The following is a 14472-nucleotide window of genomic DNA, read 5'->3' on the forward strand; positions in this document are numbered from 1 at the left end:
GGTTTTGCCATGTTGTCCAGGCTGGTGAATTATTTTTATGCCATTTTGTATGTCCTTTTATTTCTTTTATTCTGTAGCATTTTCTTTGGTGTATGGCCTTGTTTCTAGACTTTTTCTTTTTTAGAAAGAAAAGGTTGACAGCAGGGGGAGATGGAGCTTAGCAGGATTTTTTGTTTTGTTTTTTGTAGGCGAGGTTAGGCTTAAAATTATCTTGGATTCAGTTATATTCCACCAACGATGGAAAATCAACAATGGAAAGGCTTGATTCCCTTTAAAATATAGTCTTAGAAAGGATGAATTAAGGTCACAAAATCATCAGTGCTGATCATGAGATTTTTCCAGGTGGTGTGAGTTGTTATGAATGACTTTGATGGGTTCTGGAGATACCTCTACCAGAAATGCAGTTAGAATGCAGTTATTTCTGATGTTTTGAGAAGACAATAACATTTTTTTTGCTTCTGTTATCTTTTTATGTAGTTCCATCTTTTTAGTTTTTAGAAAACAGTTTTAAAACATCCTCAGATAGTAGAGTGGTATTTAAGCTTCCCAAGTGTCTGGTCTTTGCTACAGAGAAGCATTGTTCTGCCTTCGTATTCCTTTATATGAATTCTTCAGAAAGACTCAAAATTTTGTCACTAATTTCATGTTTTATGCTGAGGGCTAAGCAGTTTATAGTTTTACCATATTTAGGCTATGTTTAGAGTTTTACGAATGGTTTGCTGGTCTTCTCTCTCCTGTCCCCCAATTTCAGAATAAAAGAAAACAAAAACAACTAGTAAAAAGATTTTCCCAGGGCCTTTACTTAGTAACTGAATTGGGACCGACTTGGTAGCCTATGGAATGTGATGGAGACTCTCGCTCGAGGATTGTTCATATTGCTCTTGCAGTGCCAAGCAGGGCCCAGGTTTGTGCCTCCACCCCCTTTCCCCTTTCCTTGCTTTCAGGAAGATGTTCCCCCCCCCCGGTTTTGGAACTGCACTTCCCTTACTCTAAAACCCTCTGAGAAATGGTTTAGAAGTACAGTAGGAATCTCTCCCTTAGAAGCCACCAGTTGGTTCAGAATCACAGCTGCATTTCTCCTGCCTGTCTTTTCTCTGTGTTGAGGAAGGGAGCGAGCAGGAAGAGGCTGGAGTCAGACAGCTGTGGGCTTGCATCTGAGCACTCACTTGCTTGTTAGTTGTGTGACCACAGGCAATGGGCTTAACCTTTTTAGGCCTCAAATCTCTGATGTAAAATTGGGACCCTCCTAAAGACGTCCTCATGGTTTGGCCGAGGCTTAAATCTTGTATGTCGAGGAACTCGTGCTTAGCACTTGCAGGTTTTACTTTGAAGCTACTGTGTGTTCCCGTGATCCCCTCCTCCTCTTTCCCTCTGGAAATAACACTGTCCTGGACTGCAGGTTCAACATTCTCTTGCTTTTTAAAGTGAGTGTATCTATAAGTAATATATTCTTAGTTTGGCCCATTTGGACTCTGTAAAAGTGTTATCTTCTTACATGTAGTCTGTAAATAAGGGTGCCTCATCAGAAGCAGGTGAATGTAGAACTCTTGGTTCTCCACTTGGCCGTTGATGATAGGATAGGGGTGTGAGGTTGAATATTTTTTTCTGTGGTGTGGCTAGAGTAGAGTGGTTTTTGTGTCAAACTTTTTGTTTTGCCAGGCCACCTCGTTATGGGTCCTTTGGTTAGAGAGACTGGCTGTTTCTGATACAGGATCACAGGTAGGGAAGGCATTATATGACATGTGGTGTGAGGGATAAATCCAATAAATAAACATTGACGTTAGTGGGAGCCAGATTTACTGCTCTTATAGGGAAGGGAAAGTTGAAAACTAGGTTTCACCTTTAGTAAAGAATTGGGTCCTTCTGGAGAAAGGACCTCTTAATAAAAGGATTAGGCTAATTGGAGAAAGTCAAATCTAGGCTGTAAAGTAGATGACAGCATAACAGCAGTATTAATTTCTGGTTTTTGATGGTCGCCATTATTGTAGTTTTGTAGGAGAATGCCCTTGTTTATAGAAATTACTCACTATAAACTCTGGGAGTGACAGGCCATCACGTTGGCTACTTAGTCTCGAACAGTTCAGGAAAAAAAGTTATCTGTAGTGTTCTTGTGACATTTTTGTAGGTTGGTCTGAAGTTGTAAAGTAAAACAAAGCAAAACCTCTCACAGTTGACTTAATAACAGAATTGTTAGCTTATCAAAGTCATTTATAAGGTTTAAGGGACTTGCTTGTTGGGCTTCCTTGTCTTGAAACTACCCGACCATGGTGGCCTTCCTGTTATTATACATCCTGATTTGTCTTTTGGTATGCTGTATTTTAATATTTATAATCATCACATTAATACATTCTTGGCCCATTATTTATTCCCTTCATCTATTTTGCCTTTGTGCCAAACTGCTTCTTTGAATGGAAAGTGTAGTTTACAAAAATATGGCACCTCATTGTGTTCAATGACAATACTGTATTTAATTTTAACTTACTTTGTGTATGCTATTCTTTTCTTCTCAATCTGCTGGTGAGCCATTAAAGCACTTTCTTTCTTTCTTATTTCATCACACTGTGTCTACCTTAGTACTAAGCATATTTCAGTAGGCTTTTAGTTTACTTTTCAAAGTGCTGGGCTGTTGATTACCTGTCTTAGAATTTCACATTTTCAGAAAGTATAAGCAGGGTGAGGGCATTTGGTAGAGTGGTGAATGTGATGCTCTAGCTAATTCATAATCTAGTCAGCTCACATACATATTTGTGAATGGTTAGCCCCTAAACATTTAGGATTAAACATATGGGTTGAATTTCCCTTATCCAAAATGCTTGAGACCAGAAGTGTTTAGGATTTTTAATTTTTTCGGATTTTGGAATATTTGTAGTATACTTACCAGTTCAGCATCCCTAATCTGAAAACCTGAAATCTGAAGTGTTCCAATGAGCATTTCCTCTGAGCACTGAAAGTCACGTTGGCATTAAAAAGTTTCAGATTTTGGAGTATTTCTGATTTCATATTTTCAGATTAAGAATACTCAGCCTTGGATGAAGATGGTTCTAGTCCAGAAAATTGTGTGAGTCAGGGTGGGGCTAAGGGTGGCTATAAGGAGAAGATTCATTGTCAGAATAATGTTCTTTCTGTGAGAACATTACATGCAAATTGTCTCTTTGGCAGAATCTCCCCTTTTCCCTCGGTACAGAAAACCATAGGTTAAATACATCGAATTCCTTCCCCCTCCCTCCATACCTGTCTTCCTTTGAGGCGACTTAGATCCATCATAGGGCTTGTTTTCCTTAAATAGACTGGAGGTCAAACTTCTCTTTAGCAGTTACACTAATTTTCATATTTCTCAGAATGATCAGGGAAAAGAACTTTTGAAAACTCAGGGTGGTAGTTACATTGCACTTTGTATACGCCCACGCATCAGACTTTTCTTTAGCGTTTTGTTTTTTTCTTGCTGCTTTTACAGTGTAGGTGGCCTTCTCCTGATTGCTTTTGACAGGAAATTGAGCAACCTTTCTTTTTTGGAACTGAATATATTTTACTGCTAAGAGAGGAAAAAAATGTTTATGTTTTGAAACTTTATTATGAATTTTTATTTAAGGACTAATTTAAATCTAGAAAAAAATGGGGGTAGAGGTTAAATTTCGTATCATGCACTACTACTTCTGAACCTTCCTAGTAATTTCTGGGCTTTCCTTTCTTTGTAGCATTGCTTTGTTCTGTTAGCCATTGATGGATATTGAAAAGTTGTCCTTGAACCTGTCATTGTTTGTCTAACTCTTAACTGGTGCTGCCTTCCCCAGTTGTCTTCTCTCTGTAGTGGAGGTGTGGTAGTCTCTACACTGATTTCACAGGCACCTTGAATCTAGAACATATGTTAGCCTCTTCTACTCCGTTTCAGCTTTGGATAAGCACGACATTCAGCAAAGCTTCCCAAGGAGTTGGCTGGGCCAGAGGTTGCAATGAGTGGGAGCTCCTGATTGGAGTCCTGCCTCTGGCACAGGTTCTGCCTGGACTGCCAAACCTTCTGGTGCTTCTAGTGCTTTGGGGTGTGAGCACTGGTCTCTGCCCCGCTACCCACGGCCCCTGGTCCACTTGCTGCTTCGAGTTACTGTGGTTGAGCCTGATGTGGGTGGTTCCTGTATACACTGAGGATTCTGAAGACAAAGTCAGACTTTAATTAGAATAAACCCATTTGCCACATATGGAAATCTTGTTCAATTAGAATGGAGTAATTCTGATGGAATCTTTCTAAGTGTGTTCATAAATCCTGTCCTTTTGCTTGAGTTTAAAATTTGCATGTTTATTCATGTTCCTAATGGATTACTACTGCAGATCAGCTGCCAGGCATGTCTTATTTATATAATTAGTTATAGCTCATTAATTAAAGATTAACAAAATGAAGTATATATTTTGAGTGTTATAGATTTCTTCGCCTATTCCGTGGGTGTAAGCTGTAGGCCAGTTGTGTAAAAACAGCAAGTTTTGTTGTCTTAGATATCTGACTCTCAGAATATCCTTTAGAGCAAGCTTGTCCAACCTGCAGCCCACGGACCACATGTGGCACAGGATGGCTTTGAATGCAGCCCAACACAAACTTGTAAACTTTCTTAAAACATTATGAGATTTTATTGCAATGTTTTTTAAAGCTCATCAGCTATCGGTAGTGTGTTTTATGTGTGGCTTAAGATAGTAATTCTTCCACTGTGGTCCAGGGGAGCCAAAAGATTGGACATTCCTTCTTTAGAGGTTTATTTTACCCACAGTTTTCTTCCGATGTTTGTACGATTTGGTTATGGTAGTGTAGGAAAGGTGTGTTGCGGGGTCTTACCAAGCTCCGTTCTACCATATTACATGAGATCATAGTGTGAGGGCATGATAGGCCCTTGGTAAGTCTTGTTTGAAGTGCTTTTTTATTTAGCTGAATAAAAGGTGGGAGTCCTAATGTCCAGGTTGATAGGCTGGGAAGAGGAACTTCCCCTTTTGTCCTCAGTAGGAATTGGGAATATCTGTGAGTGAAACTAAGTTCTGATGATTTTTATTCTTCTTAGCTTCCAATTTATGTGGTTGGGAACAGAGTTTGGCAATTACATAGTTTGAAATAGTGTTTAAAATTATTTATTGGAAGCTCTTATGGACGTGTCTGAGTTATTTGAATACATTTTAGAAATTGGTACATGTGCTGTAGATGATTACTATTGGGCATGTATGTGGGTATTCTTTTAACCAATAAGCTTAGCATTCATAGGAAATACGACTATAGTGGGAGCTTACTATGTGATCTGAAATGAGCAGTGTGAGAATTTTGGAATTTCCAAATACACAGAGTGTTTAGTTTTTTCGGAACAGGGTTTCTCAACCTCACCACTATTTTCGTTTTAGGCAGGATAATTCTTTGTTGGAGGGGACTGTCTTGTGCATTGTAAGATGTTTAGCGGCTTCCCTGGTTTCTGTATGTTAGATGCCAATAGTGTGTCCGTCCCCCCCACCGCTTCACTTGTGATGACCAAAAATGTTACCGGATGTTGCAAGATATCCCCTGGGGGCACAAAATTGCTCCCTGTAGAGAACTAGTATTTTGGAATAGTGATTCCCATAGGCGTGTGATGGACCAGCTCATCAAAAGCACTTTGTTGTTGTTGTTTTCTTTTATACATACAGCTTCCAGGGTGAGATCCTTGAGTAGCAGTCTGTGGACAGACTGAATGAATAGCCAAGCAAGAATTTGTTGTTTAAGTGGGAATGGCTGTTGGTTGGCTTAAATTTAAATATGTGTTGAGGCGGGGCACAGTACAGTGGCTCACACCTGTAATCCCAGCACTTTGGGAGGCTGAGGCAGGTGGATCACCTGAGGTGAGGAGTTCAAGATTAGCCTGGCTAACATGGTGAAACCCTGTCTCAACTAAAAACACAAAAATTAGCCAGTATGGTGGTGCGCACCTGTAATCCCAGCTACGCAGAAGGCTGAGGCAGGAGAACTGCTTGAACCCGGGAGGTGGAAGTTTTAGTGAGCTGAGATCTTGCCACTGTACCCCAACCTGGGCGACAAGAGCAAAACACTGTCTTAAAAAAAAAAAGCCCAATAAATGTGTATTGAGCTGCATATAAAGAGATTACCAATTAAAGAAGGTTTTAGAGACAAAGTATAAAATTTCACAGTTGTGATTTGATTAGTAGTGGTGTGTTTTTTTCCCCCTTTTACTTACTGTGAGATATAGTTGTGTGTTTTTCAAAATTTGGAAATAACTACTAATAAAGTTCATAATTGTTTTAATCTAGGTTTTGAGAGATTACCTGAAGTTGGACTCAAAAGCAAGATTTACTACTAACTTTGAAATGGAATAAGGTGAGTTGGTGGATTAGTTCCAAAGTCACATTGCGGGGAGGAAATGTCACTCAAACTGTCATTCTTAGAAGACCTGCTATTTGGCCAGGCGCAGTGGCTCATGCCCATAATCCCAGCACTTTGGGAGGCTGAGGCAGGCGGATCACCTCAGGTCAGGAGTTAGAGAACAGTCTGACCAACATGGTGAAACCCCGCCTCTGCTAAACATACAAAAATTAGCTGAGTGTGGTGGCACACTCCTGTAATCCCAGCTACTTGAGAGGCTGAGGCAGGAGAATCGCTAGAACTCGGGAGGTAGAGGTTGCAGTGAGCCGAGATTGCACCATTGCACTCCAGCCTGGGGGACAGGGTGAACTCCGTCTCAGGGAAAAAAACAAAAAAAACAAAAAAACCCCTGCTATTTATAGCAGAATTTTGATTTATCAAATATCTGATATTTTCTGCCCACTGGCTTTTCCCTTTTTGAAATGGAAAAGGAAAATATGGGAAATGCTTGTGCAGTTTTAGTCATTGATTTCTGAATTCAGTGTTGTCATCTTTGCAGACAAAATAGTTTGGATAATTTTCTGGCTACTTAAGAAGGTTTTCTGTTACATATTTATGTTTTCCCTCCATAGTGAATGCATTAAAAATCTCTATATTTCTTGAAATTTGGTGAGAGCTTATACTTCAACCCATGGTCTAATAATCTTGTTAAGTCTAATGCATTGGTGTATAATTTGGGGTGCCAAGCTTTTCCTGAATAATTGAGAAATGATCAGATGATCTACCCTTTGACTGACGTATACTGGTATATGCGTTACTATTGCTCTTAGAGCGACTGTACTGGCTTACTCCTAGGTAGAATTCTAGTTCTATCCTAGGCCAACTCAAATAGTTTTGTGGACATTTCTTAAACATTTTCAACAATTGCAAAAGGATATTCTTTCATTGAGAAAAGCAACAGCTTAATGCAGATTAAGGAAGACACCTTTTCTACAGGCCAAATATACTGTCATATGTTACATTCTGGGGTTGTGTAGGTTTCATTATCCTTAACCTTGATTTCAGCCAGATGCTGAAACAAAGACCTTGGAGTTTTTCTTATTTGTTGCTTTGTGAGAAGAAAATTTCCTAAGGAGTCAGCTCTTCTGGAGTGACTGCATCCTATAACAGATGCTCAAGTTATCTGAGCATCTCCCCTCCATAAACCTTTGTGCAGAGCTTAGGGGAGGAGTAATTGGAGCACTGTTTTTAAAGTGGCTGCTATTTGTGACCTTCCTTGAATTTCAGTAAGGGAAATTTGGGAATCATTATCTCTAAAAATGTTTTTAAAGTACATTAGGGCACTTTTCTGGGTTACATTTATTTGACCATTCCCAGCTTATTCTTCTTTAATAGAGGTGGACTCTAAGATTTTTAGATAATCTGTAATTTTTAGCCATTTGAAAATTGGCTTTTAATAGAAACACAACTGAAAAACTGTCTTTGAAAACATAACATCTTTGAAACTGTCAAGACTTGCTTAATGGTGAAGCAAGCAGCCTGCAGGAATGCTCTGTGAATGTAGCTCTGCTCTGGTACTTCAAGAGGGAAGAAAAATCAGTGCATATTATTGAGTGCCCTGTGATTTTTACCTCAACCTTGGAAGCTGTTTTTCTAGATATACTTTTTCCCTCCAGAATAGCTATATGTTATTGAAATGTGCACCTTCAGTGCAATTCTCATATGTCTTAATGGTTTTTTTTGTTTGTTTTTTTGTTTTTGAGATGGAATCTCGTTCTGTCTCCCAGACTGGAGTGCAATGGCATGATCTCAGCTCACTGTAACCTCTACCTCCCAGGTTCAAGTGATTCTCCTGCCTCAGCCTCCCAAATAGCTGGGGTTACAGGCATGTGCCACCACACTCAGCTAATTTTTTTTTTTTTTTCTTTTTGAGATGAAGTCTCGCTCTGTTGCCCAGACTGGAGTGCAGTGGCGCTATCTCGGCTCACTGCAAGCTCTGGATTCATGCAATTCTCCTGCCTCAGCCTCCCTAGTAGCTGAGACTACAGGCACCCACCACCACGCCCGGCTAATTTTTTGTATTTTTTAGTAGAGATGGGGTTTCACCGTGTTAACCAGGATGGTCTCGATCTCCTGACCTTGTGATCCGCCCTCCTCAGCCTCCCAAAGTGCAGGTATTATAGGCGTGAGTCACCGCGCCCGGCCAATTTTTGTATTTTTAGTAGAGATGAGGTTTTGCCACGTTGGCCAGGCTGGTCTTGAACTCCTGACCTCAGATGATCGGCCTGCCTCGGCCTCCCAAAGTGCTGGGATTACAGGTGTGAGCCGCCGTGCCCGGATGTATTAATGATATTTTAATAATGACTCTCGGTTGATAAACTTGAATATGACAGTTTTGAGCAGGCACTTTAAGTTCTGTATACTACTGTGAGGTCAGGTACTTGTTTAGCTTCTGTGTCGTGTAGCTACACCTTGTATTTTGTTCTTTTTTTTTAAAAATATAATCTATAGTTTTATTAACACAAAAACAGACAGTATGGTATGAAGTTTACATTTAAACGAAGTTTTCACAGAAATCTAACACATACCTAAAAAGATTTTACAACGTAGCTGTAGATGCAAGTCCAGACAATATCAAGAACGATGGATCTCATGACTCAAGACAGAGCATTTTGGGTTTCAGTTACTTCTTAGGATTTCTTAAAAATGGTTTTGTTTTTTTTTTGTGGATTTTAATACACCTTGTCTTTTGAATTGAGTTGCTTCGTTTGATAACTTGAGCCTCTGGGCACTGAAATATCTTATTTTAATAGCAGTGATATCTGGTAATGCTGGTACAGTATCTCTAATAGGTCAGATGGGAGATTCTTTGGTTATACATCCATTCTTACTCAGGTCTCCTCAGGCAACACAGGAGGAGGCCATGACTCAACAGTTCTCCCAACCTGTTGGTGACATGACTCTTGGCCTTCTAAGTGTATACTTCCTTTCTAAGTGCTATTTCTCTACTTAAGGGATATCTAAAACAATTTCTATACTCCAAAAGAAAGAAAAATCTACACACACATACACACACACACACGCGCATACACACAACCTTGTATATATGTAGCTTTATGTGTACCTTATTAAATCCATCATTCTTTTCTTATTTTTTGAGCAGCAGCATTCTAGAATATAAACACTGAATTGAATAAGCATACTTTTTTCTTTTCCTTTAAACATTTTTAAAATACAGTTTTTAAAAATTAAATAGATACATGTTCTCACTGTGTTGCCCAGGCTGGTCTGAAACTCCTGACCTCAAGTGATCCTTCTCCCTTGGCCTCCCAAAGTGCTTGGAATAAAGGCATGAGCCACCGTGCCTGGCCTGCATGTAACTTTTGACTCCTCCAGAACTTAACTACTAATAGCCTACAGTTGACCAGAAGCCTTACCAATAACATAAACAGTTGAATAACATGCATTTTGTATGTTATATATATATTATATATTGTGTTCTTACAATAACATAAACTAGAGAGAAGAAAATGTTATTAAGAAAATCCTAAGGAAGAGAAAATATATTTGCTATTCATTAATGGAAGTGGATCATCATAAAGGTCTTCGTCCTCATTGTCTTTGCATTGGGTAAGCTGATGAGGAGGAGGGAAAGAAGAGGTTGGTCTTGTTGTCTTCAGTGGCAGAGGTGGAGGAGGAGGAAGGGGAGGCAGGAGAGGCAGGCACACTTGGTGTAACTGTTATTGAAAAAATCCACTTGTAAGTGGACATGCACGGTTCAAACCCATATTGTTGAAGGGTCAACAGTGCTAGACAGTTTGATTTTCTAAATGCTAACTGTAACATAGTATAAAAATATTAAAAATGTATAGTAGCTAGGGAATGGTTATAGAATCTTCCTTTCATCTTTAGCTGTTACTAGTTTGAATTGAGTTTGGCATGGCCTAAGGTCACTTTAGAATTATTTTGTTATGCGTTTTTATTATCCAAAGCTGATTTCTTTGTTGTTAAAGAAGAAAATGATATGAAATCCTTTGGCCTAACAAATATTTTTATCAGCCAATAGAACAGTGATTTGACTCTTTCATATTTACTAATGCTATTGTACCCTTTTTGTCTTCAATAGGAACAACTTATTCTTACTCAGCTCTTATGTTTATGTTCTCCAGAACATAAGAGAGCAACTGCCTATGCCAAATAGTTACCTCATTTAAACTCATTCTAGTGGAGCAAATGGTAAGAGGCATTTGAACTAAGTTGTCTTTGGAGGAATGTGCCTTATTTCTTAATACCTGATTTTTTGGGGGGACCCAGATATGCATAGCTATGATTGTCTATAGTAGTATATTGTAATTTTATAATGGTACCATGTTGCCCACTTTCTTGACTGTCTAATAGATTTAAAATTTGCTGATAGTGGATTTGAACAAAAGTCTAAAAGAAGGAATCAGAAAATAAAGAAGAGAGAACATGAACTGTGTGGATGTAGGTGGAGGTCAGGGTGGGAATTGTGCAGAGCTCAGCCCCATCCCCTACTGCCCCTATATTTGCCTTAAAAAGTTGGGTGGCATGAGCATTTTTGAAGACCTGGCTTCTGAGACAGCAGGTCACAGGGCAGAACTGGAGAAGCAGCTTGGGAGAAGCTTGCAATTGCCAGTTGATCATGAATCGCTAATGTTTCTCGAAGGGCTTAGGAAACAGTGATGGGGATTTTATTTTAAAACCTGGATTTTATTTTAATGTTTGTCAATCCCTAAGCATATTTTATATATAAAAGGAAGTTGTAAATGTCTTCACTAGTATTTAAGTGCCTTTCCCCAAAACCATGTATGGAAAATTAAGGCCATATGGTGGGTAAAGTCTTACATGTGGGGAAGTTCAGCATGCCACGTTCTGGAGCTTTTGGTGCTTCTGGGGGGAGGGCTTTATTGTATCTTTTTGGAAAAGATTTTTAATAAGCAAGAGAATGTAGAGTTGAATGTCCTTGACTTGAAGGCCATTGCTACTCACGTCTGCACAAAATGGGCCAAGGTCTTCAGTGAGTAGATGATAAGGGAAACACAGTGGTATGGGTGGGCAGCCCTTCTGCGTGATATCAACCTCTCAGAGCAGGGGTGTTTCCTGAACCATTGCTGTCTCAGCACATGACTAGCCTTGAGTTCTGCCTGTAATAGTTTCCTTAATTAAAACAGTCGAATTGGCACTCTGGATGAGCATTCAGTGGGTTAAATAGTGAATTCAGGTTGCTGAAGAGCTAATGGACTTTGTTTTCTTTCAGGGGTTTGTTTTTTTTTTTTTTTTTTTTTGAGACGGAGTCTCGCTCTGTCACCCAGGCTGGAGTGCAGTGGCCGGATCTCAGCTCACTGCAAGCTCCGCCTCCCGGGTTTACGCCATTTAAGTCTATCACTTAATTCAGTAACTGACCCTTGTCTGCTACGGACCAGTTATTTTCCAGTCAACTGAAAAGTAAATGTTTTGAGAAATTGACTAGGTAACATTTGATGAATGTCTTTGTGTAGGGACTTTCAGGGCTGTTTTGGCCTGAAATGAAGGCTTTTGGGCCAAGGGTGATGGCCCGCACCTATAATCCTGTAATTTGGAAGGCTCAAGAAGGATCTCTTGAGGCAAAGAGTTCAAAACTAACCTGGGCAACATAGTAAGACCCCATCTCTAAAAAAAAAATTAGCTGGACATGGCATGCCCCTGTAGTCCCAGCTACTTGGAAGGCTGAGGTGGGAGAATTGCTTGAGCTTGGGAAGTTGAGGGTGCAATGAGCCATGATCACACCACTGCATTCCAGCCTGGGTGACAAAGTGAGACCCTGTCTCAAAAAAACAAAACAAAACAAAAACCTTAAAGCTTTTGTAGTTACAGGGTAGGATACTCTACTTCTGTTGACATCATTTCTTCCCTGGATTTATTTGTGGAAAAGTTAATTAAGCAAATAATTATTTTGTATCTATTATGTAGAGAGAACACTTTGCTTAGTATTAGCCAGGATAGAAATACGAAAAAGAAATGCCCCCTTGTAATCAAGTTGTTTTTCTAGAGGAGAGTTAGACATAGTTGAAAATTGTCATAATGAATGACCAAACACATTAAGGCCTTTTAGTAGAAATATAGGTAAATGCATTGAGGCATTTATAGAGGGAGGATTAAATCCATGAAGGTGGCATTATTTGAACAGGGCATTGAAAGGCCATCTATTTATCTACTAAAGGAGTAACATTTGGTTTTTTAGGTAACCAAAGCAACTCATCTTTGTTGTGTAAAATCTTGGATGTTCTTAATGGCACACAGATCAAAGTAAAAATCACCTAATTCCCACCAGATCACTCAGTTTTCACCACCCAGAAGTAACTATCCCTGCTATCACTTTTATGTTTTATTTATGGAATTTTCCAAACATACACAGAAGTAGAGAGAAAAGTGCAGTGAGCCCCCATGTACTCATCATCTAGCTTCCACAGTCATGGACAGAGGCATTTTGCCATTCTGTTTTTCTCCTGCTTTTATGTTTGTTGTTGTTGTTGTTGTTGGAGTTTCAGATATACTATTTAACTTATAAATACTTCAGTCATTTTTTGTTAACAGAGAAGCTGCAATGTCATCACCATTAACAAACTTACTATGTGTGCTAGCTAGACATGTAAGCCCTAGTCCATGTTTTCTCCATTGTTTCAAAATTGTCAGTTGACAGTTGGTTTGTGGGAATCAGGATCCAAGCAGCCTTCACACATCACACGTGTCTCTTTTAAGTCTTTCTTAATCTGTGGCATTTTCCCTTTCCTCCCTTTTTTCATGTAATTTGTTGTAGAAGAAATGGGGTCATTTGTCCTGGGTCACTTTAATAGTTTTCTTTCATTTTTGTTCTTCTATGTGATCAAAGATACGTTTTAAAAGCAAAATTAAGATCATATTGCGCATATTGTTTTGTGAGCTGCTTTTTATACTTAACGATTGAATAAGGACATTTTTCTATTATTTACTCTTCTTCAATTAGTTTTTATTTTCTGTTAAATCTTATGGCATTATAGTAACTACAATGAGAAAGATGTAGTTGATGATATTTAAAGTAAATCTGGCCAGGCATAGTGGCTCACCCCAGTAACCCCAGTGCTTTTGGAGGCTGAGGCAGGAGGATTGCTTGAGGTCAGGAGTTTGAGACCATCCTGGGCAACATAGTGAGACCCCTATCTCTACAAAAACGAGAAAAAAAAAAAAAAGTAGGCAGGCATGGTGGTGTTTGCTTGTAGTCCCAGCTTCTTGGGAGCCTAAGATGGGAGGATGGCTCGAGCCCAGGAGTTGAAGGCTGAAGTGAGCTATTATGGTACTATCACATTATGGTACTCCATCCTGGGTGACAGAAAGAGACCTTATCTCTTAAAAAAATTATAAAATAAAATAGGTAAAACTTACATTAATGATATGTATTATAACAACAAATTGGTTATTTTTTTCCTCCTTGACTCCCTCCCTCCCTTTCTTCCTTTCTTTTTTACTCCAGTAGCTGTTATGGTTGGATATAATATTGGGGATGCAATTCCCTGGATTGAAAGTCTATTTTGTTTTTCCTGGGAAATGTAGAAGATGGTTGTGTAAAAGACAGCCTGGCTGATGGTTCCTTGACAGGGCTGAAAGTAGAGGGAGGTAAATGGTGCTCACCCAGACCCTGATTTTCTGGAGATTTACCACAAGAAGGGGACCCTTATTATTATTACTGAACTTTATTAAAATGTTAAGCTTACATTCTCATACAAACTAGTCTACTATAATCCTAGCACAGTGGGAAAGGATTCTTAGTCGTTAAAATGGAGCATGACATTTTTATTTAGTGATGCTAACATTTTTAACAGTTGCATATGAGGACCTCTTTCAGTTATTGCCAAAGTTTTAGCCTGGGAAAGAGATTATGTGTGTCAGCTCATACCAATAATAATTATACCAGCTGAAGTTTCATGTGGCCATTTGAGTAGACAGAGTCAGCTTCGTTTATGATGTTATAATTGTTCCTATGGTAGTTTGTCTTCTTCCATTTGATTAGACTTTTTGTAGTTATTTTAACTTTTATTTGTTGTTGATTTTTCCTTTTTAAAAAATGTGAAACAATACATATACCATCTTAAGCATTTTCACTGTACACTTCATTGGTA

The 14472-nt window shown here is 39.0% G+C and overlaps 1 protein-coding gene across 40 annotated transcripts in view; it reads left to right on the forward strand.

The window, feature by feature from the left end:
• SIPA1L1 (signal induced proliferation associated 1 like 1) overlaps positions 1-14472 on the forward strand; it is a 409504-nt gene that overhangs the window by 82072 nt on the left and 312960 nt on the right. For 36 of the 40 annotated variants that reach the window (XM_065548978.1, XM_073997672.1, XM_073997682.1 and 33 more), the window contains one exon: positions 6268-6334. The exons of the other annotated variants lie outside the window; for them this stretch is intronic. The gene's annotated coding sequence lies outside the window, so the exon portion shown is untranslated. The remainder of the gene's footprint in view (positions 1-6267; positions 6335-14472) is intronic. 40 annotated transcript variants of the gene reach the window in all.

This window comes from Macaca fascicularis, chromosome 7 (genome assembly GCF_037993035.2).
Source record: "Macaca fascicularis isolate 582-1 chromosome 7, T2T-MFA8v1.1".
NCBI classification, from domain to species: Eukaryota; Metazoa; Chordata; class Mammalia; order Primates; family Cercopithecidae; genus Macaca; species Macaca fascicularis.